We start from the raw sequence: 25,195 nt of genomic DNA on the forward strand, positions 1-25,195 counted from the left end.
ATGGAGACAGGGAGGGACCTGCTGTGGCCAGGCAACGCACCCAGCTTTGCAGGGGCCTCTCTTCTGTGTAATCGGGCATAGCAAAGCTAGCAAGAACCTGGGCATTTTTCTGCTTTTGGGATAGGGCTGTTCTGAGCAGCCTCAGGGCTCATGCTCCATGGTTTAACTTAAATGGTTAGCTAAGAGTCTCTTTCTTCCTTGAATACTGTAATGGGCGTCATGAAAATGAGCAGTTCACATGGAAAGAAGGTAGGAAAAAGATTTCCAGATCAAATAATCAGTCAAGTCCCACTGAGCCCATACTGGTTAATCTTTAGGGCATATCATGAATTTAACTACTTTGAGAGTTTTTAATAAAATACATGAATTGAGGGATGTGGAATAGTTCTGTGCACAACTGTTCCATTACTCATGTGCATTGGTGAATGCGTGCACAGCAGTGCAAATGCAGGAGTTCAGTCTGGCATGTATTTTTATCCTCTTGTAGGCTGCTGTATTCAAATACCTGATGCTTAAGTATTTTCAAGAAATTTATATAAATTAATATGAAAATATTTTTGAAGGATACTAGTTCTTGCTGCAGAAAGCTATTCAGCCCTAACCAGTAAGTTTCACACATCTTGATAACCTAACATTTGGTTTAATTTAATTTTTTCCTGTTTAACAAAACTTTGTTCTCTTCCTTGACTCATTTCAAGAAAATGGTGCATAAAGGTAAACAAATAGCCTGATCCTTTTTGTTTATGAAACAAGATAAAATACTGAGAATCAGTACCTTCCACATTTAACTTAATTCTCTCAATTACTTTTTGATTTTAAACTGTTCTGTGTTATCAGACCAATCTTTGAATAGTTTTTAGCTTAGACTCACTGTACAACATACTTGTGGAAAAGAAGGCATCTCATTTTACTTACATGAAATAATGTTATGCGACGTATCAAGATCTGCTATACTGCATATCTAGTTTGCATGACACATATTGCAAAGCCAGTTCTTAAAATAAATCCTTTAGTCCTGAAAAATGCCAAACTTTCTATGAGATTCTAGGTACCCTAAATGTGCACAAGACTAGAATTAGGATTATTGCATTTTTCCACTGGAACTAGAGTATGCCTGATTTTTCCTTGATAGAGCTACTTATCTGATATGCAGAATTGAGAAAGGTGCAACACTGATGTATCATCATTTGCAAGGTCTACTTTAAATGGAATGAGCTGAACTGGAAGATGAGACAATATCAGCTTTTTTAACTTTCAGCTGCACCCCAGCAGTTAAGGGCTTTATGCCTGTCTTTCCAGTCAGGAAATCATCCCATTAGGAGACGGATTTTTGCTTCCTCAAATGAACCCCTTCTCCCAGGGCAGCATTGGGACATAGAGCTCTATTCAAACACCAGCAGAGTTCCCTCTCTAAGTGCCAGGACCATGGCCCTTACTCATCACATACAAAATAGGAAAATTAAAAACTAAAGGACTCCATATCCAGCAAACTGACTTTATGAATATGACTAACCCCACGATACTAGTCATTTATCTACTGGGAATCAAGCATTAAAGGCCAATATACAGTAGTCTAATGTAAAACGTTTTGTTTAAATGACAAGAGCTCTGATCTCTGATACAGGAAAAGATTTTCATGCTGTATATGTAACGGGTAAAGCTCATTTTTCCCAACGTGTGATTCTAAAACAGACCACCAGCAACTAACTCCCTGTGAGCCCTTCTGAAACACTGAATCTCTCTTCTTGTTGAAGTGTATTTCAGGTCTCACTGGAGTGAACAGCAAATAACCCTCATCTGAATGCAAATTGATATAAAGTCTTTCGTGTCATTCACAAAACGTAATTAGTCTTATGAGACAAAAGTATTTAGTCCAGAAAAGGAAATTTTTCATATTTAGAGATACTTGGGAAAAAAATTCTCTTAGTTATTCCACTGAATAATGAGAACCTCACACCCCCCCAATTCATATTCTGCTGTTTTTCATGGGAGCACAATGCAATTGTACAGGATTATAATCTGAGGTTGCAGTTCTGCAGAGCTAAGCATATATATAACTTTATATATGGTGTGCAAACAGCCAAGATTCTAGGGGTATCCTACTACAGAGGAATTCTAGGACATGACAAGATTTGTATGTACTAAATACATAAATAAAATCTTTACAGAACTGGTGATTTTCATCTTTAGCAACAGAAGTTGCCTTAAAAATGCTAAGTACGTTTTGTAGAGTCCTATTATGAGTTCTGTAGAATTCTATGAAAGGAAATCTTAATCCTCTGCATTTTTAAATTATGTTTTATAGCACTGTATTGGATTACTGAGATGTTTAAAGCCAATAATCCCCAGCTGCTGCAAAGAATAGTTTTTGAAATGTAGCCATATTTTCCTGTAGCAGCTTTGAGACTCAGTATTAGGAAACCATAGACAAAACCATAAAATGATGGCTCTCTGAAAATAGAAGTCATTTTGCAGGAAAGAGAAAGAAAAATGACCTCCTGACTAATATGATATGATATATCCTTCAGTATCCACCTCTGAAATCATCATGGAAGGAAAGTATTTTCACCAGGCTTTGATTTAATTTGTACTCATTCAAGAAGAGCAAAATTGCCATTTGGTGTACCTCATACAAAGCAGTAAAAAGTAGGAAGACAACTTAGTACATTATGAAGTGAATGACATAGAAATAAGCCTCAAAGAGTGATATTAAAAGGCTTGGGAAATGAAAAATGGCTGTAAACAGAGTTTTACATTTACTTGCTGCCCTGGGGAGATCCACTTAAGATAAATGTGACAGAGGCTGTCTGTTTTTAAGCATAAACTCTACAGGAAAACAACTAGCATAAGAAAGGTAGTCTTATTAAAGAACGTGGTGATTGATAGAGTCATTTGAAGTAATGACTAATCTCTTGGTAGAGTTTATTTTAAATAGTAATTGTGTTCTTGCGCATCTTAGACAAACTTGAATTCTCATAATTTCCTGTATACTCGAAGGCCAATACAGCTGCAGCCTATGTCCATGCTAGTTTCAATATAGTTTGCTATTATGTAAGTGGCTATAAATGACACCCTGAGCAGGAAATAAATGACAACTAAAGTCAACTTACTTCCAACTACTAATGCTGTACTTACGTACTAAGCCAACCCTGAGTATTTTTTTTTCTCTAAGAATTTATACTTATGAATGGCTAAATAACACTTGTGCTGTGACTGACAGTCTTTTTGGTTTCTGCCAAAAATAAGATAGAAAGTCAAGATTAAAGAGTGATAACTGAAAACCTATCAAAACCTAATGACTACAGGCAGGCCTATTCAGCTACCAAACCAAACCAGAAAGAATTCCAACAAGCAATCCATTTCTGTTCTGATCTATAATCTCTTGCTGAAGGGCTGACAGCCTCCACGCAATCAGAAATCTAAACTCAATATGTACTTACAGCTTCATTTCTAGAGGCAGCTTCAGCAGCGCTGCTGAAATGCCAAACTATTATAGCATCTTATGTGGTCTTTATATGACCAATGTGTTCCTCTACAAAACGTTTTTCCACTTTGAATATAATTCTACTACACTACTCAATCCCCTGGTCACCTTCAGTTTGGTCTCCCTCAAGTAGGAAAGTTTCTGATAAAAGATTGCCACTTTGGAAGCACATGCAAACCACCCTGACAGCAGTTTGTTTAAGTCTAGCAACCATTGTGCCTCTCATTTAGAGAGGTTCACACAATTAGATTCTCTGTAACACTTATCTTTATAAAACTTGACAAGTTAGTGAATTACTAAGTCTCTTTTTCAAATACATTTGCTAGAGAAAGAAAGGTGAGAGCTAAATTTCTAATCAAAGAGCCTTCTCCTTTTCTCAGCTTTCTTAGAGCTGCAGAGGGAAGAGTTCAGATCCTTCAGCCATGCATATGTAAGGTTCTTTTTGATAGTTTGCTTAACTGTTCCAGTTTAGTGCAAATTTCTTCCATAAAGAGCATAAAAGCCACTTTGAGATTTTTTGAATGAAAAATTGAAACAATAATTAATTTTTTCATAGGCAGAGATTGTCTGTGAAGAGACCTATTTTGGCTCGATAGTATGAGATAATAACATCGGAATATTCAAACACATTCCTAATACAGCGTAAACAGCTCTAATAAAGGAGACTATCACTGTTTAAGTACCTAATGGGAGGCTACAGCTGAAAGGACCAAAACTGCAAATTTAAATTATTATTTACAATCCATTAAATCACAAGATTATAATTTAAACAATATTTGCATAAGTATCTTCTGAGATGTCTTGTTGTAAGTAGTCACCATAGAATATTTCCATTTAAGTTAAAAAACAAACACACAAACAAACACAAAGAAAACACCACCTTCATTAGATACAACCTTCCCTTTGGCTTCCTGTGCAGCCTGACCTGCTCTGAGCACAAATCAGAGGAACTATCTGTATTTGCAGTGTTCCAAAGCTATAAAGGACTAAGACATAATTCCCGATATTATGATACAAAACCAAAAATGCAACAAGAGGTGCTAAGGTGATGCAATTAGATGCTAAGCATATAAATAGCACTAAAAAGACAGGCTTGTCAGCTTGCAATTAAAATTTGTTTTTCATGCAAATGATACATTTGCAAAAAAGGGCAAATGATTCAGTATATTTTGCATGAACATAATTCATTTTGAGTTAAACCTGTTCATTACATATTTCTAACTGATCATACAAAACATTGATACATCCCAGAGATTACGGATTGGCACTATTTCTGACCTGTAATTACAAATGGTTGTGACAAAACACTTCATTTCTATTCTTCTGATAGAAACCATTAACAACAATAGTTTTAATGCAGTGCCTTGCTACAGTTGGAACGAAGTTTGGTGCCATGATATCATGCAGAAGAGGCAAAATTTAAATACCTTGAACCTATAGCTGTTCTTGTATAAAAGCCCTAGTTTCAGAAACTGATGTTCCACAGAAAGCTGGTCATGGGAAATTGGCAAAAATGGGCATTTGTTTAATTAGTGTTATTCATAGCTGAAGCTATGAATCAGCTATAATTAGATATATTCTGGAAGTGCATTACATATTTTGAAGATATAAATACTCTACCTTTTGCCACCATTTCTCTGATGTCAAGAGCAAGTCTTGACCTTAGGAGTGCAACAATCAGGACTTGTGGCATACATCTGCATCTTAGATCAGCAGTCTTAGATTTCTGCATCTTAGATCGCCAATGTCTTTTTTAACCAATGGGACAGTATAAAAGTACTTGAGTGTGAATGAACATGTGTCCAGTCAGGTAAAGCTTTAGCTTCCAAATCAATAACAGATCATTTTCTCCCTAATGAAGACCAGTGAAGTGCTACTTAAAAATGAGCTTGTGAAAAAGAAAGAGGAAAACAACCTGACACTTGGTAGAACTGCTGGACTGAGAACAGCATAATTTTTGGATAGAATGACATTAATATGAGGCAAGACTTTATATTCATATAAGAAAAATAGAGGCCAATAACTATAATAAAAAGAAATAACATACATGTATATATATACACATACATATAAAAAAGACTGAAAGTTTCAGTCAAAAGAATAGGATTAAGCATTTTTTCACATTAAATATACCCTTACATTCAGCATATTTTCTACCAAAATGTTCTTTTCAAAAAGTTGCCAGGGTGATATCACTATTTCAATCCAACCAATTTCCTTTGAAGTCTCCCATAATGGTAATTAAATAAATTGCTCTTGGAGTAATTATGTTTTTTCTGGAAAAGGAACTATTAGGGTAAAGAGAGATGAAAGAGTCTGTCACTAAACATAATCTTTCTAAATACATTGGTACTTGTTACATTTATTGGAGGAAGGATAGAATACTTAGAAACTTTGGACCTTTTTAGTTTTTGTAAAGGAAATGTCCACTTGACAGCTGAAATAAGAAACAAACTAAAATGACTGCCGACAGTCCTGGGAGTGCATAGAGAAAGAAAATGGAAGTTGTGTCAATAGAAAGCTTTTAAAGACCATATGTGTTACGCCCAAGAGAGTTAGTGTGAACTAGAAGCCCAAAAATACCACGTTAGAAGCAAGTAGCTGCTGGACAACATGAAGGTGACTGAAAGCCCAAGACTAATGAGCAAGTGTACTGTACAAAATGGCATTCTCCATGCGAGCACAAATACATCATGTTTGCAAGAGCATGAGGCTTTGGAGACCGGGTTACTATAGTTCTATTAAGAAGGTTCTGTGTATGGCAATTAATCAGATCAAATACCTCTCATCTCTGAATTTTATCATCTTTGATGGAGAGAAAAGAGGCTTTCACAGTTCCAAGTAATTTCCAAATACATAACTTTATGTTTCATCTGCACTTTTCCTCTTGCTTATAAGTCAGACTAAAATTGTTAGTTGCAGTATGTTGAGTGTACCATGAGTTTTGTTTATGTTTTTTCTCAGATTAAGTTTTTTAACTTTGCTAAAGATTCCCCTAATATTTGTGCAAATTTGCCATACACCTGCTAAGCAACCTGTAGCATCCACTGATGTAACCATCAGAACAGGCTGACATAACCCTCTACCTTGTTCTCTGGTCTAGTCTTGTATCTCAGACTTCACAGAATTTAAATGCAATACTGATGCTTGCTGGTTTTGTTCACATTACAAAGAATCTGGAGTTCTTCATTTAAAAGCCTATGCAAAACTTCAGTGGGTATGTTTTTCTTTGTATATAATGCTGAACACTCTCATCTTCCTTTTTCCTTTAAATCTCTTCCGTAAATAATATAAGGTTGCATAAGACTAACTCATATGGATTAGCATTTGAATTTCTTTATGGTGTCTTTATAAAATCACATCCAAGGATAGTGATATAGTGCTCTTCTGCAATGCTAACCCTATATTTTCTTGCCACTTCGAAGACCAAAAGACAGTGTTTTCAACTCAAAAACTCACAAGAGCAAGCAAAAGGAAAAGGAATGATTTGGTACCATTTGTACTTCACCTACAATCAAAAATAGCTTCCTGGAAATCCAGTGGTCAGAGAGAATAAAGCACCAGCCAGGCACCAGCTGGAGAAACTGGATCTGGGGATTCATCCAAGAACTGGGAACGTCTTTCTGAACAGACAGACATATTTCTTGTTCAAATGTAATGGCTGTCAGGGTAAACATTGCCTTAAAAAACTTAACGTGATCTTTTTTTTAAACTCTTTGTGCAAATTTTGTGGACCCCTTCTGGCTTAAGCTTCAGTAAGTGAGCTTAGAATCAGACCCAAAGAATAATAAATATATATTATAAGCAGGAAGAACTCATTAGGAAGGTCATACGCAGGCACTTATATTATGCTATGCTATTTGTAAACACAGCTATAACTAAACCAACTATAATACGTGACGTGAATGATTATGTAAGAGTAAGATTGCTAATATGAATGTTTAAATAAATGCCTATTTAATAATGGGGTTTAACTAAATAGAGTAAAAAATAATTTTCCATGTGTAACATGAACTTGTTAAAATTTCAGAGCTTTGTAAGCCAGTAAAATGGTGTTACCATTGCTTGCAACGTGCCAAAGGCTGTGTGTGAAGCTGACAGCACAGGCCTCAGGACCCATTAGGACTTGTTAGGCTTTATCGGGACTTGTTTTGGCCTGTCTGGGGCTTGGTTTTGGTTAACTTATTTGGCTGCACCAGGTTATCTAAGGACCAGGTGACTATTGCCTAATTTGTTTTGGCTTTTTGCTTAGCTTTGGATGACAGTGTGTTGTAATACAGTTGGTTTATATATATATTTGTAATGAACAGATAACAATAACAATTCACTATGCTGTATAGAACGAACTATCTATGACCCCCAAATAAAAAGCAGCATAAAGACATGCATGGGATGATATGAGGAGATTTGAAAGTCCAGGTACAAGATGATAGTGGAGGCCTCAGGGCTGTAAACTGCTCACCAGGGGTCAGCTACTGGCCACTGAACGAATGCAACCTTGGAAGCTGCACAAAACCAGTTTTAGAGATAACACAGAGAACAAAAGGACAATATTCAATATACGTAAAACACACCATTCACAGTAAAACTGGATGTAATGTGGAACTACAGACCAATGAAGAAAGTGCAAGGTGTGGAGATGTGGAGAATATTACCAAACATAAAAATGACTCCAGGTGGATTCTAGAGTGAGGAGGAAGAAGGAATCATCATCGTATTGCTCTGGGATGCAAGGGCCCTCCATCCCCATCCCCGCCTGAAGACATCTGCCTAAGAGGCAGCTGATGGTGAGTGTGACACGAGAGAAAGGGTAGATAACAGAAAGCTTATGTGTATCACTTTTAAGTGTACATAACTTGTATAAGAGCTCAACGTGGGTGAACTAATAACTCTTTGGTTATACTGTTAAGACTTTAGGTTAACAGTACATTCTTGGCTTTACATATAAGTTTTGTTCCTTTGGCCTAAATGAGCTCCACAAGCTGTAGCATAATAAACTGATGGAGACTTCAAGTGACCTGGTCTGAAACCTGGATGTAACACACCGGTAACCTCTCACAGGCAAAGCAGTCAGTCCAACAAAAGACAATGTTGTCAACCATGTGTGAGCTCATGTTAAAGACAATGGAGTCTGTGCTGAAAGGAGGTAACAGCATGTGGGGAGCAGAAGTAACCTGGATAATGACCGGGCCAACAGAGCACCAACCTCTCCTTAGGAGAGTTGGTTTTGACAGTTATTAAAAAAGCCATTACCATTCTACTCTTTGCTGGGAAGTTTTCCCACTTAAACATTTAATTGATCTTTATATTTGTTAAATGAAAGCACTTTTTAAGCAAATCAAATCACTACAGATCTACAAGGAGAAAAAAGGTCATTCCACTTGATGCAAGGTTTCTTGAATACACAGTTATTGTACTATTCTGTTTATCCTGCAAGCAGCAAAGTAGCAGTAACCACTGGGTCACTAGCTTTACTGTGAAACAGCACAACACAGTCTTTGTTGAGCTTTCCTTGGAGTGAGTCGTGATTCACTGAAAGACTGTTCCCTGTGATGGGGCTGTTCTCTCCTGTGTCTTATGCAGGGCAGAGAGGGAGAGAAGACGGAAGTGGTACCTTTGGACATGTAAACAGAACATAGCAGTGAAGTTTGCAGTTAGTACCCATCTCGAAACGAACAGCTCATTAGTGAGTGCTAAATGTTTGTGCAAACGCATACCCTTTAAAAATTAAAAGAAATATTCTTCTCTCCAACATGCTGCAACTCATACATGTTGCCCGCAGTGGAAGTATGAAAACAGCTCAGGAGGTTGAGGGAGTCTTTTGGTTGGTTGGTTATTTTTGCTTCAGTGCAGCTTCAGTTCACAAAATATAGCTTATAGCATGAAACTAAGCCAAGATAGCCATGAGGCCTCTCCGAGTGACCAGACTTTTGAGATTACATAATCTGTTTTTCTATTTTGGGGGGAGAGAAGGGAGAATGGGAGGCCAACTACCCAAGTTCTCTTGTAAATGTAGGCATAAACCTGTAACAGTACAAGGGGATCGCATTCCAGAACCATGACTTTTCAGTATTTTAGGCTGTTGTTTCTAAAAGAAGATCGTGTTCATAAACAGAACCAGAGAATACCCTGGAGGGTCAGTCCTGTATTTGATTCCAAACATTATATTGGCTCAGACTTCCCCTTTTCTGGCCTCTCCTGTTATCCTGTTGAATTCAGTAGAAGGTTGTGGCTACCGGCCAAAAGAAATGGTTAATGGATCCCAGAGCCCATATTCCTTGAAATATCTTCTGAGACAGGAATTTATAGCATTTGTATAATAAAACTCAGATTTCAACATTAAAGTATAAGTCTGCGTACTTGCCACACATACCAGAATTATACAGAAAATTTGAACCATGAAACCTTGAGGAAACTAGGAAAATATGCAATAACATCTAGAAACCATTAGGACTTGGTTATACCTTTAAGAACAACCTTAAGCAACAGATAAATCACATACGATGTTACACAGGCAGCGGCAATGGACCTAAAAGAAATGCCACTGAATCACAAATACTTCGTTTTTGGCACACACACACGTATAGCAATTTTAAGACTGGTCTAGAGCAGTTACTACCTTAGGTAAGAAAAGATGGGCTTGAGTCCTGACTCCGCCCTCACTTTGCCCCTCCATGCCTCTGCCCAGCTCTGAGAAGGTTAGTTTTTTGCTTTGATGTAGCTGTTTAGTGTGTTCTATTCTATTCTCTTTTATATTATGTTTGTTATTATGCATTCAAAGATTCTTAAATATGTGCTTTCCATTCCAAAAGAGTACATATTAATCTTCTGCAGGAATTACAAAGTATTGCTTTCATAGACAAGAAACTGTATAGCTTTTTCCTGTAAAAGAACAGAAGTATAGACTTTGCCTAAAAACTTGGAACAAACCTTCATTTACGAGACAAGGGAATCATTTTTATTCCACTACATGAATTCAGTGGGCTGCCACAGGCCAGTCATAATCTGTTATTGTTTCCCTGCAACCTTGTACTATTAATTTTTCTTTTTAATGAACTGTCCAGTCTAGTTTAGCTATGGGAACTATGATGGAGCTGCAATATAAATAGTTTATGTCATGCCTTTGTCAAAAGGCTTTCCCTTACAGCACTAGAATGTAATTGAAAAACCATTTTAAAATAAAGTACCTGAATGGATGCAAATGCAGGTTGTCAGGAATAAAGTGGGAAAATCCTTTGCATTACATTACATTTTACCAATCACAACTTGTGTGACTTTATTAGTGTTTATACAGATTAGTAAAGCCACATAAATTGCATATGTTTGCATGGTTATATTAGCAAGTATTCCTTAAAGATACTGAAGCCATTTTTAAGAAGTTTTTCAGCTGTGACTAAGAATGCAGTAATTGGTTTGGTTAAATACCTCAAAAGAATTAAATACACTAAATTTTTTTTTATTTTATAGCATACAGAATATTTCCATGTTTGAGACAGCAAACTAGCTTCTGAGTAGAATTCAAGACAGTTTTTGTTGTATATGAAACTTTGAATGGCTGAGTACATAGTAATCTTTTTATATATAATACATATGTGCAAGACACAAAATTTAGTTTTCTCTTATTTTTTTCTAGCCCTGGATGTGTGTGTTTGTTCTTGGAGGCACGATGCTGTATGTTTTAATATATGCTATTATTATCATTAGTAGTAGTAGTAAAGCCCAAAGAGAGCAACTATAGAGAGCATTTATAGTTAAAGCTGACAACAGTTTTCTCAATAAATTCCCATCAAAATTGTTTCTGAAAGACTTTGATTTAGCTTTTGGTTCATACTTCTCACCTTAAAATAACTATGGAAATTTTGCCAAAAATTAATTTTATCTGAACACATATTTCACAACTAAATGCAAAATATTTGAAGTTGCTTTGACTCATAAGCAATTGGATTTTTGGTGAATTTTTTAGTCAATGTATCAATCTTTTAATGCCTTTTTCTCCTCTTATGGCCAGTCTCTGCAGTTTGTGCAGTGCAGTCTCTCCTTTGCTTAGGCAAATCTCATGCCTTGGGGGAACCTCAGGAGTTTCCTGTGACTTATCTCAGCCAGGCTGCTCCAGCCCACAGGGCAGAGCACACTGCAGCCCAAATAGGGCTGGAATTTCCCAGAAGGCTGGGAAAATGCAGAGAGGAGTGTTTGATGACTCAGTTGTTTCAGCATTTGAGCTGAAACAAACTTTTTGTCACTGAGACCTGAATTTCAGTTCAGGTACAAGTTAGTTGTTTCCAACAACAAACTACACATTTCAACAAAGTCAAGATTCTTTCAAGACAACAGTACTTCATAGAAATAATTTTCTATTAAAAGCAGATAGGAAAATCTAAAATGTCCATATTACGAGGTATTGAGACTATAAGAGATAGGGCAGTATGAACATACTTCCCCACTTGATGTCTTTCAGAAGTCTTTGTAATTTGTAACAAAATAATCATCATTCTTTGGTATCTGTTTGCCCAGGATGTATGTCTTATAATTATTCTAACAATATTTCCAAAGGTGTTTTAGCTCAAGCAAGTCTTGAAGAGCACCAACAAAGCAGAAGTAAAAAATTCAGACTCTAATGTGAAATGAGACTGACACAAGCAGACTACTCTTCTTAACATTTCACTCTCAGGCCTTGCTTTAAGAACTTAAGGATTCGATGTACTTTGGAGCGTCACCCTAGTGAAATCAAAGCTTTTGCCCTCATATATGAGCCTACTTCATTTAGACTACTAATATCCTTCCAAAAATATATGTAATAAGCTAATCCTGCAGATATACTAGGTGTTTGTTCTGAGTTGTAGTTCTGTGGGTTCAAGTTGAGAATTCAAAAATTCAGGTCTTAAAACCTATATAAATGGCTACTTGTATAGAAACGAAGAGAGACGTAATACAGGATAAAGCAGGCAATGGGAGATGTAACACTTTCTGTTCAGATATGTAGGCATCATTAAACGTGCTAGCACTGTAATAAGGCAGGGGGATTCTAAGTAACTGAAAATTAATCTTCTTTCCACATGGCATTTGTGCAGAAACAAAACTATACAGCAATTTCCTTCTAAGATCTACTTTGTATGTCAGGAATCCCATGTTCTTCCCATTATAGTCTAGGCTTACTATGTGAGAATTAAAAACAAATAATAAAAAGGATGTTAGATATGAAAGAGGCAAAGTATACAACACTGTATATTATATATATGTATATATACACACACACACAACACAATACAATATATTCAGTAAGTGAACCTGAGTTTCTCATCCTATATGAGAGGGATTTTTAAATATGGCAGTATTCTTTTTTGGGGTCCCATGGACCCTTTATTCATATATAATGCTTTTCAGAATAATATAATTGAGAAGAAATTTATCTGTTGTGCCTACTCTCACTCCCTCTAGAACTTCAGTATAGAAAATCCAAGCAGTATAGGAAGGAAATCTCTGGTCAGGATATTCCCACTTAATGAAGCTACTGGCCATCTTCTGGTGTGACTGAGTAGCCAAGCCTCTGGTATAGCTCCAAACGAGCTCAGTAGTACCTTTCTGTTTGCCCTGTTGTTCTTTGTTCCATTAACAATAGTTAAACATGAAGACTTTACCTTCTCAGCTGTTTGATTATCTAGATACTATAACAGGAAATTTGCATCCCTGAACAGGCACAGCTGGAAACAATTCAAGAAAGTTCCTTCAAAAGAAGAGAAGAGAATTTAAGAAGCATATGGATGCCTAGGTTTACATGATAATCAACAAAAGCGGTTCTTGTTCCTCCTCTTTTGCAGGGAGGCACTTCACAATCCAACCAGAGGGAACATCCCACAGTCACTCTGCAGGAAGCTTTCTTTCAGAGATTTGCTTGAACTCTGAAATGTAAAAAAGTCTATGAAAATAGACACAACAGTTTCTCAGATAAGACATGGAAAAAACTTGAGTAGGGACCTAGTTTGTTAAATTCACTTATCTCATATACTAGTAAGAGTGATGGGCCTTCAAGTTTTCCTTTAAGGTAATTCCTCACAGTCCTTTGATTCGTAAAAATTAAATCTACTTGGAAGTGTAGCTCTGAAGTCAAGAACAAGAAGAGTACAAAGAGGCCTGAACTAAACCTTGAACTGAGATATAAGAAAATGCCAGAAGAGGTGAACTGAAACAGTGGTGAGAAAATTCACATAACTGTGCATGGAGGGGAGACTCAGAGAAACTGAACGCATAACTAATTTAAGATATTTTTCCTATGTCTTCTTGATACCTATATATGAATTTGAAACCTAGTCAGGAAGTCTTCAGTCAAACCAAGCTCTCTTTAACTTCATTCTATTGAAAAGCTGTATCTGAACAAGAACTGAGCATTGTGTGAAAAATTTGGCCCTTGTGTTTAGTGAATGACAGGATAAGAATCTCACATGCTGAGCTACAGCTCTTCCTAAGAAGCAAAGGAGCTTACACATTTCGCACCTAAATTAAATTGAATGCTGTCGGTATCACTGTCAAATACACCCTGTTTCAGCCTGATACTAATTGCTGCAGTCTACCTTAACAAGTTGGTGGATACCATAAACACATATCCTACATAGCTGCTCACAAGGATGTTTAAGTATATGGCCCATTTGGCTGCCAGAAATAAGATTATCATCGTTCAAGGACATTTCCACAGAAATGAAGCATCTGTCAAGCAGGACTTGAGTGCATTGAATGTAAAAAATGTGAATGAGTCAGCTAGACAAAGAGCTTTAATATCCTGGCTTTGTACTCTTTAGCCTAGACAATTCAGATGGGATCATGTCTTTGATTCTGTAAAAATGATAGTATTTACATATTTATTATCTATTCCATTTAACCTGTTTCTGTGTTAATTGTAAAAAAGCATGGATACTCCTGTAAGTGGACAATTCTCACCTCTGTGGAATCACTGGTTTTAATAATAGCACAACTGAAAGTCACAGAGGATATGAAAAATTAAAGGCATCAGAGCAGCAGATATAACTATTTTTAGGTCTAGGGTTTCTCATACTGCTCTATTTCCACACTTTCCACAGCCACCTTCTCTGAAGCCTAAGGGTGACCACTAAATTCTTTTTCTAACCCAAGCCTGAGCAGTTATATTAAGCTCAGTATTGCAAAAAGTATCAGAGAAATAAACCAAATATGGAATTAATCACTCACTCATGTAGGCCTAGAATAAGAAAAGTATGAACCTTTTTGACTGATAAAATCAAGTTGGAAACCTAAATATTAGAAAATTTCTTAGATTTCTGTTCTTCAGTGCTACATTGCTGTGAGTTTTCAAGAGGTTCTCTGATGTTTTAAACAAGAAATTAAACAGATGTGATGCAAAAAATGCACCTTATCAAACCATGCTTTACAGACATAGAAGGACGGTCAGTATCCTACAGCATCAGCTCTCATTCACAATCAAGACCAATGGATAAACTCTACGATGCATGAGAAAAACTGGCTGATAGCACACATCAAGTGAGGGATTAGTCATTGAAGAAATGTTCCCTATATTGTACAAATATTGTAGACACTATAGAAACAGGAGATTAGCTACGCATATCTGACATCACTCAGAAGATTATATGTTTGGATGTACTACTTACCTTCACCCACTGGAAACCTGTTGCCAATTTATGTAGCATATTCCACACATTTGAAGTGCCACTTAATAAGACTATGATGACAATCCAGATGGTAAGCTTTCTGCTGCCACTTATCCAGTACTTCAGCTCTGGCTGCAAAGAATGAAAAAATTCATTTGAAATCCAATGTAATGTTGGTACCATAACAAAAGAAAACTAAGTCTAGCCTATAAACTATCACAGTAGCCTAAAGAGAGTTTAAAGACTAGCAATTAAATAATACTTATAATTCCGAGGAGAAAATTAATAAAGCTTTTACCTTAACAGACTTACTATTGCAAGAATGTTCCCATAACTAAAATGCTGGAGGCCATATCAAAATTCCTTCACATCTTTTTCATTATCTCCTGAAAAAACAGAGTTCTATGGAAAAATCTGTTCTGGGAACATTATCCAATACAAGACACACTGTAGGGAAAAAAGTAACAGCTGCAGATACCATTAGCCAACAAGATGTGCTTTGAACATTTCTAAGTGCTCTAAAGGCATATTAGAAAATTAGTATTTTTACCATTACGATGGAGAAAGGAGTAGATTATTTCAGTAAGTAGAACTACCACTACAGTAGGGAAAAGATACCTAGGATAAAACATTTGAAGTAAGAAAATGAGCAAGAGGTGCCTCTGCCTGTGAGAAGTTCATCTATAGTTGTTTCAGTGGTTAAAATTCTTTCATAAATGGATTAGTGAGTTGAGACAGTCTGTATAAAGGGTGTAGAAACAAAAAGAAACCAGCTGAATAATTTCTTATGAGGAGAAGTCTTTTCTTGAATTTAAATTAGTAAGTTAAGAATGCTCACAGTTTCACAGAGCAGTCCGTCATCATCCTGTGTGTTTCTGACAACATGTTCCCACACAAGTAAAATATATAGTTAATGTGACTGAACACAAAAGAACTACTCAGTGTGATCTATTGTTATGTACTGACGTAAACACTGTATTTCTGATGCTCATTGGATACCTTGATAGATTCTGAAATGGGTACTAAATGAATCCTAGGACTAGGATTCATTCTAGCCAAATAAATCAGGCTAGATTACCCAGTACTTTCAAATTTATTAATTGAGAATTTCTAGGAAGAATTATTGCAAAAGAGCCTCTGTAATTTGGGTTGATACATCCAAATCAGTAATTTTTCTGCAGTATTTAACTGTTAAAGCTGTCTCATCTATATCAATCCTCCATTTTATACCCACTTTTCACCCCTGTTACAGCAACCAGGTTTTAATTGCAAAAAATAGTTCAGCAGCACAGGCCAAATTTCAAAGTTGCTATCAAAAGTGTTAAGGAGAAATGAATAGGCATTGACTGACTATTACATATTCAATATTGCAATATTACACAAACGTATTTCACACTTACTCCATCAAAGGAAGAAATAAAGCCATGTGGCTTCTATTGCCAGTTGTGACTGCAGACATGTTGACTCACTGTTTTAAAAATTTGTGATACACGTTCAATAAAAAACACATTCCTAGAAAGTGAATTTTGCTGAGGTAAGCTCTATGAAGTAAGGTATGTTTTGCGTGATGACCAAGTCACTAATATATAAAGCACTCAGTTTATAAAAATACACTACACATGCAACATATTTATGCATTTGCCATGAAGTACATGTGGCATTTTAAAATATGCCCATTTTGCAAGAAAATACATTTTTTTTTTCATAGAGGACCCTTTTGAACTAATTCACAATTCACGTGAATGAATGAAAAGAAAGACTAAAACTGAATAAACTTTCTCATTTTGATAATTTGTTCAATATCTTTACAGATGACAACATCTTTACAGATGACTGCAGCTCAAGACTCCTTTTTTCCCAAGACATTTGAAGTTGCTTAGATAAGTATTTCTCAAAATATCCTCTTACATATCCCTATGGTCTAATTTTTTTTGAGACCTGCTTTTGCTTTTAAAAGCAGCAAATAGTTGATAATAGATACTACCACTCCTCAACCTGACCTGCTACACTATTAAGCTTTTTCCTGTGCATACACCTGACCACCAGTGAAGTGCCCATGTACATAATAATTTAACTGTCAAGTAAAGGCTCCATTTTCCAGTTACACTGCACTTGAACAGACATCAGAGGTTACAAATCAATATTTTTTGTAGCACTAATCATTATTTGAAGCAAATAAATCTTCATACTAACATCAAGCAAGGAGAAACTCCTCCAGATATCAATTTTCATGAAAAACATGATTTAAGACTGCTGAATGATTTCCATCATTACTATAGCACGAGAAATAGATTAGCTGATTAATTGATACATAGGTATCAGATACTACTTTTACTGCATATTATGTTTTTATTTTCTCATTTTCTGCTGCAGTTCAATACGGCTTCAATAGCAAGGCTTTACTATATAACCGTTACAAAAGGGAGAAAAGCCAAAAGAAAAACAACCACTGTATTTACAGAAGGCTGTTTCAAAGTCCAATTATAATTACAAGAAAACTCAAAAAAACATCCATTAAACAGTTCCAATGCTCCAAATAGATTTGACACAGTGGCACTTTAAATCAAATCTCCTAACAAGATTTTTATTTTTTTTTTTTAAATAAGCCTTGGCTTCAGAGTCGGTTTATACAAAGTGACAACTCCAACAATTTTGAAATGTTGCTAGTTAGAAGAGAAAAAAAAACCCAAACCCATTGTCACTATCGTAATTATTTCACAATGCCTGATGTTAAATGGGCAGTCCTGTGGCCTAAGAAGCAGCTGAATCCTGCATTGTCCTTGCATGATAAAAAGATTTGAAAGTCTGAAAAGCAGAGGAACGGAATCTCACAGCTTCTTAGACTTCGCTCTGAAAGGGCCATTGTAACATCATCATAAATCCTGGGCTCCCCAGGCACTTGACAACTAAAGCAGTGGACAATAGAATTCTTGTGTTGAACAAAACACTCCTTGTCTGCCAAAGGGCTTATCTGCTTCATTTACGAATCTCTTTCATTGTACCAAAATAATTCCCTATTAGAAAAACTATTAGGAACAGAACTAAATAAATATTCACAGCTTTGTGGTCTGTTTGGCAAAATGAATAAACTAATACAATCAAGGAGCATGCAAAATATGAGATTTAAACCAAGGATACCCAAAACAACCCCAAACCTCTATTTATTTTCCTCTCTTCATTTTCTCTTTTCCTGATTGCAGGGAATTACACTGAATACACATTTCTCTCTATAAAGAAGACCTAGGTACATTACACTCACTAAAAGAGATGAAAAATATTAGAAATCTGCAAAAATCTCAGATTGGAGCAAAATTGTATCCAATGTGCTTTTAAAGTTAAATATTTCCAGAAGAGCAATTACAGAAATAAACTTGGGAACATATCTGAGAGTTTAATGAAATAGAGACAAAATACTTACAATCATAAAAGGATTTAAACTGTGGATTTATAACTACATATGTTTAGGTCCTTGTTACTGAGAGATACAAAGGCATTAGGGATCAGTTTCTGAAATGAAATGGTCACCAGATTATTGCAACTTTTTTCAAGCCAAATGAAAATTCTGGCACCTATCACAGAAATGAGTGAGACTAAAATAATCCAAATATATATATATGCAACTTCAAAAAGCATTTCTAACATAGTGAGAATTCCATTGCATCAGGTTTCCACATAAACAGTTATTTGATTACAATTTACTAGAAAAGTGCTTATGGAAAGACAATTTATGCCATACACAATTATTAAGGAAATCCTTACCAATCTAAAGTATTGCTCAAGCAAACGGTACTGACCATATTCAAAGTGCCGGAGTAATCTGTACGGCTGAATTAAAACCTGAAGAAGTTGAAACTTCGTGACTGAATTATCGATCATAAACTACTTATTCAATCTAATATGGAAACAGTGTTTTTACACAGCCCAGGCAAATGGGCTGAGTGGCTGAATAGCTTTTTTTTCCTGTGTCTAATTATTACAAGCCTACAAAACATACAGGTATTTCTAACCTGCATATTAAACAGATATTCAAGTGGGAAAATTAAATATTCAGAATGTACACAATAAACAACAATAATACTGTTAAAATGCAAAAAAAAGAGTCTAACAACATTTAAAATAAAAATAACACAGGTTTAATCACAAAATCACAAGACAAAATCCAAGATTTAGGAATATGTGAGCTTTCCATGGTTCTACCATGAATTTGCAGTCTGACCCTGCCACACACCACTTAACCTTGGAGCCATTTCTAAAAGTGAACAAAGGCATGCTATAAAACATTTCACCTATGAAAAATGTACTAATCAGTACAAAAATCAGAGGAGAGAGGCCTGAATGCAGACCTCCCATATGCCAGCTGAGTATCTCTACTGTTCGGGTGCAGAGCTTCACCATTTTTTCTCTCACCTTCTCCCCTCAGTGAATAACTAACTGTTCTAAAGATATAAGTTCTGATTTAACATAAAGTTTAAACTTGACTTCTCATATGCCATTTTTTGATGTTTGCTATTCTATGCTAAGCATCACCCAAACTCCCCTCCCTCTTGAAGCTGTATCATCTGCCTAAATATAATTTGCATAAAGTTACTCTGATCATTTAGGCAATTCGCAATTCAGGAATATGTCTGCAACAAAATCTGTTTCCTGCCAGCTCTCATAGTTCTATTCTGGTTCCTACTACACGGCACACAGCCACATCATATTTTTATATAGTCAGCAGTCTCTGTTTAGGTATAAAAAAATGGATCTGCACTGAAGTCTCTTAGTGCAAAACTGGCATTTAAGCCTGCTAGAGAATATATATCTGGGTGCTTTGACTAGGATGGTAGTATCCTTGGCTATATATAAATTGCTCCTGCAAGCTATTATCTTAGCATCTAAATAAGCTTATGCTTGGAATCACTTTCCAGGAGAATCTATCTTTTTCCATTTACCACAGGCAGCTAAGTCAAGTAATGTGAATCCCCACATGCAGCAACCAATACAGCATCCTAGAATAATTTAAGTGGGAAGGGACCTCTGGAGGTCATCTGGTCCAGCTCCACCACTGAAAGCAGCACCCATTTCAAAGTTACTTTAGGTTATTAAGGCTGTCACTTCATTAATGTTAATAGCTGAAATTAGCAGCATGACCAAGGTCTCTCCGTGTGGACATGAGTGCTTTAAGGGCTTACCATCTTATGCTGAAAGATGGTCATATGAAAAGTAATAGAACGAAACAAAGGGCAAGAATTGCATCAGAAAGAATAAAAAGGCAATCTTGTATAATCTTATATTATAAATACATACGTATGCAATTACAGGCTCTATTGGCACGTTAGGGCCAATGACTTTGATGACTGACCACATTTCAGGGTCTGGGGGACATTTGCACTGCTCTGCGTGTGCTCCTCAGCACCCAGAGCACCTGCAGCAGACCTAAGGTGTACCCCATGTTGAGCAGCAGTGATGGAGGAGCACGTTTCCTCTGTTATCGGCTTCCACCACCACAATACTTGAACACTTTAGATTGTTTTTATCACCTCCTGGTTCTTAGGTAGGAAAGTGTTAATATCTGTATTCTACAGCACAGAGTTCAGTCCTGGAAGAGCTAAGTTTTCAACCCATGATTCACATAAGAAGCCTATCATAAAAAGAGGCTTGAAAACAGATTTTGAATCAAACAGTTGTACCATCCTGTACCTTTCTCCAGAAGGAAAGAAGGACCTTGCCACCCAGGGGGATGCCTTGTGGAAGGCAGGACACACGAGAAAAGGACAAAACCCAAGAGCTGCAGAGAAGGTTTCACACAAACAAGGTTCTGTTCAAAGCAGGTAAACAGCCTGTTTCTCTTTCTTACGAACGATTCTGATTTTACATTATACTCTCCACCAAAATATTTTCCCTTGGTGTTCCCATCCCTTCACCATGCTGTTGAGTGCTGACTAACATTCAGCAGGTTGCAATGCCACAAGCAGGGAGTCGGTGAGACTGACTGCTTCCAAATACTGTGCATTGAAAAGTAGTCGACTGTCCTGAATACTAAGCTGTTAGCCGTGAAGGCCAGGAACAATGGCAGAAATTAACAAACTAAAAAGCAGAATAGCTGTATGCTCTTACGAGAGACAAAAATACATCTTAACGCTTTTCGGAATATTAATAGACTGCAGACTAAAGCCCAAATCTCATCTGCCCAAGGCCAAATTAAATAGCAGTAAGAGAAAAGGTTCATGTGGGCTCACAAGGAACAAATTAACCCCCCTCAGAAAAGCTCTTTACAGATCACATGAGCGCCCAGGCCCTGTGCTCACTCAAAAAAATATGACTTTATATGTTTTTTCTTGCTTTTGGGTCACAGGTGCCTGAAGGTAGATGATAGGCCCTTGAGGATAAAGTCTGTATTAATTAGTTTCATGCTGCTCCAGTCCCATCCTATCCAGGTACTAAGAATACAAGTGGATTGGGAGGCCTGAAGGCAGGTATGTTCTGTCATTTTAAATATCATAAATCAAGTCCTCCATTTCAATGTTTCCAAGTTCTCTGAGTTTCTTCTAAAAACTAAATTTGGAAGAAGAGGATCCACAGCAAGTAGATACATACTTTTTATACATACATGCCTATATAGATATATATGCACATAAATAAATCTTAATAAAAATATTTTATACAACTTTTTCATGCATAAACAAATATTTCTGTGTACCACACTGTATATAATTTGAATTCCCTGCATTTGGAAAAAGTCTTCGTTTGTCCTCTAAAAGCTTGACTTTTTATATTTGCTGTCTAACAGATTAACTTAAACGTATGTTCTTGAACCACCACCAGTAAAATGCTCATATATATTCTCTCTTGGATAAACATATTCTACATACAAAGCATACAAAATCGGTTACTACCACTGCAAGAGGCATACAGAATTGCTCTAAAGCCTTCTAAGTCATGCTGGAACTCAGCTTCTACCGGCAGCAGATGGCAGAGACTACTCAAGTGGGATCTTGTCATCATTGAAATATTTTTATGGCAAATCTTCACTGCAGATTTTTTTTCCTTGTTTGTTTCCTCCCCTTGCCATTTTCATATTCATATTCTTTGGTGCTTTTCTTCCACTAAACACAAATGGCCAGAGCCTTCCTCTAGAGCAAAGCTATAGCAAAGAATGTCTTCACTAGCGTTCGGCGCTCTATTTATCTTATCTTTCTCTGCTGCCAATTTCAGTAGGCTGTATCTCTATTTCTTTCCTCTGGCTTTCTTCTGCTCTCTTTTATCAATCTCTTCCAGTGACCTGAAAAGAAAACCTAAAAATTGAGAGCCACTGAAGCACAGGCTGAATGCCCCCATTAGTCAAGCTGTAGGGGACACTCAGCACAGAAAAAAAATTCAACTAACATTTCAAATAATCTTTATATAAATGTTCTACAAAATTACCCTGCTGGTCCCAGGTCCACTGGAGACACCCATGAAAGAATAATTCTGGGACATCAGAGATACCATAAAGGAGAATAGCTCAGAATTCGTCCAAGAGACTCAAGAGAGACAGAGTTCTTTGGTCTTAGGGACATTTTTTCCTACCTTCTCCCTTTTATTAATAAATAAAGAGGAGTCGTTCAAAGTCACCACAGAGATCTGAAGTTTCTGAGCTTCTGTGTGCCTCATTCAACTCACTGAATATCTCTGTCATCCCAGGAAGATACATGATTCATTCTGGGAAGCCTATTGCAAACCCAGCAATGACTCTTCAAATATTTGTAAAGCTTTTTTTAAAAGTTTAATTCAGTCTTATTTCTGGACTGAATACACCTCTTTCCCTATTCTCCCCCATCCTCCTCCCGAACTCCCACAGGTCATAGCTTGTCTAGATCTAGGAAGGTAGAAGGAAGGGAAAATGGATAGTAAACTCATTCTACGTCAACCAAAAGGCATTCAGTCTCTGTCTTTCCTAGTTGTCTTTTCCTCATTTCCTTTTGTGTTTTCTCAAAGGACATCACACTGTTAGCTTCTCAATCAAGGACAAGGCAATATCAAACACATTAATTTGTCCATGAAACAGTCTTTAAGTGTTGACAAAAGAAAGCTTAAAAAATGACGACGGACAAGCTAAACATTACTAATTCCAAAAACAAGCCTCTTTAAATGCTACACTTCAGTTTTCAGGACTGAACAATACTGATCAACTGATGTTTTGATACTATCCTCAACAGTATATAATTTTTAAGAAATGGTAGTTAAAGATACAGCAAAATATCAATGAGTAAGTATAGAACTTGGAAGATGTGCAAGCACTAAGAGCATTTCATGATGCCTGATGTGCAGTTTCTAGGCACAACTGATACAGCTTTCCAGAATTTCAGCAATGTTTATAACAAGGATGATATGATTTTCCACCACCTATCATTTCAGGATATTCCACTCTAGAAATTACAATATACTTCTCTTTTTTATAGAATTATTTTGTTATTTGGTAACATGCCTACCTATCTGTTCTTGTGAGTTGAAACACACACAGATCTGTATTTCAGCTGCATCATGCGATGAAGTGCTTGTAACACTGAAGTTCATAACCAAAATTAACCAGAATATTCGACAATATTAATATTTAACATTTGTCTACTATTCATTATGCCTCCCAAATACCACCAAGACTTTAATTTTCTCTAGTGCAATTATTATAAGCTATGAGCAAGTGCATTATGAGGTTTCTTCAAAACAACGATTGTGAAATAGAAATTTGCATAACCAAATAATAACAGAGCAAGTGCTCTGCATATGCAGGAGAAATTGCATAATTAGGAAAGAATTCCTACTGATATCGATGGGAGTTTTGCCTGATGGAGATAGTCCTAGGTGCTATAAAGGCACTTGCTTTAAATAACAATAAATAATAACAATAAATAACAATAAACTCCAGAGTACTATACCACTAATAATCATCCAGTAAACTCATATTCAACCAACCAAGAAGATATATTTATTAAATAATAAGGACGATAAAAAAGTAAAAAAACATACCCAAACGAATAAATAAAAAAAACCCTAGTTGGTTGAAAGCTGAGAACCTATATCTACTATTTTAAATTATTTCAGAAAGGCGGCTACTCTCTAAGTTTCAGTTGCTTTCTTTTGTGACTCAGCCAGGAGTGCCCAATGTTAACATATCTAGACAAAAAGGAAGACTGCATATAGAAATAACGTAATGCCTAATAAAAATCGAAGATAACTTTATAATAATGAAGGAAGTTGCTTTGCCAACTGTGCAGAAATGTGACTCTCCAGCAAAAGCATAGAAAGATCTATTTGCCAAAAGCTTATCTAAAAACATAAGTGGAATAATTTTCATACAGCAGTGACTTTTTTTCCTTTTCAACTGAATTGGACAGGGATGGAAGAATATTCCAGGCCATAACTTAAGTCTCCTGGGTGGCCTTGGGCAGATTTGCTGGGAGTATCTACACAGTATATTGCTGGCAGATGTGAGCTTTTTCCGCCCAAGTTCCAAGCTGAGTTGAAGCTGAATAAATGTGGTTAGCACAGCACACTGTGCCCAACCCACCAAGTCCTACTGCGAGCTGAGGCATATGAGCTTGTGATCAGACCTGCTAATTCAGATTTGGCACTGTGATAAACATGTTTGTGTAGCTCCGGTGGGCTGAGATTCCATCTGCCAACAATAGACTTTGTTGACATGCCCTCTGCTCCTCAGCTCCGTCACTAAACTGGAGATAATAATTAACGCCTGTATCTGAAAATGATATTGCGAAGGTAAGTTAATTTACTCTCACAATGAATGTTAAGATGCTCTAAAACTAGAATCATATAGCCATGTAGTTATTACTTAAGGGAGTAAACCTTTTTCTATATGTGTGCTATGGAACCGAGCCAAAATAAGGCTATACACATACATAATGTTCAATTTGGCTCTCCGTTTGAATAATATAAATAGATACTCACGTCTTCGGTATTATCTTCAGATTCATAAGATTTATGAGTATTTGACAACTCAACATATCTAAACAAACCTGTTATTTTGTTGTCAGAAAGTGTCAACCTAAGTGAGTTATATGGAAACAAGTCACCTAATAAGTTTACCTAAGAGTGTGGA

General features: G+C 36.4%; 1 protein-coding gene across 1 annotated transcript in view; it reads right to left on the reverse strand.

The window, feature by feature from the left end:
• CDH11 (cadherin 11) overlaps window positions 1-25,195 on the reverse strand; it is a 269,341-nt gene that overhangs the window by 27,735 nt on the left and 216,411 nt on the right. The window contains exon 5 of the mRNA XM_050903720.1: window positions 15,118-15,249. The gene's annotated coding sequence lies outside the window, so the exon portion shown is untranslated. The remainder of the gene's footprint in view (window positions 1-15,117; window positions 15,250-25,195) is intronic.

Source organism: Gymnogyps californianus, chromosome 12, assembly GCF_018139145.2.
Source record: "Gymnogyps californianus isolate 813 chromosome 12, ASM1813914v2, whole genome shotgun sequence".
NCBI classification, from domain to species: Eukaryota; Metazoa; Chordata; class Aves; order Accipitriformes; family Cathartidae; genus Gymnogyps; species Gymnogyps californianus.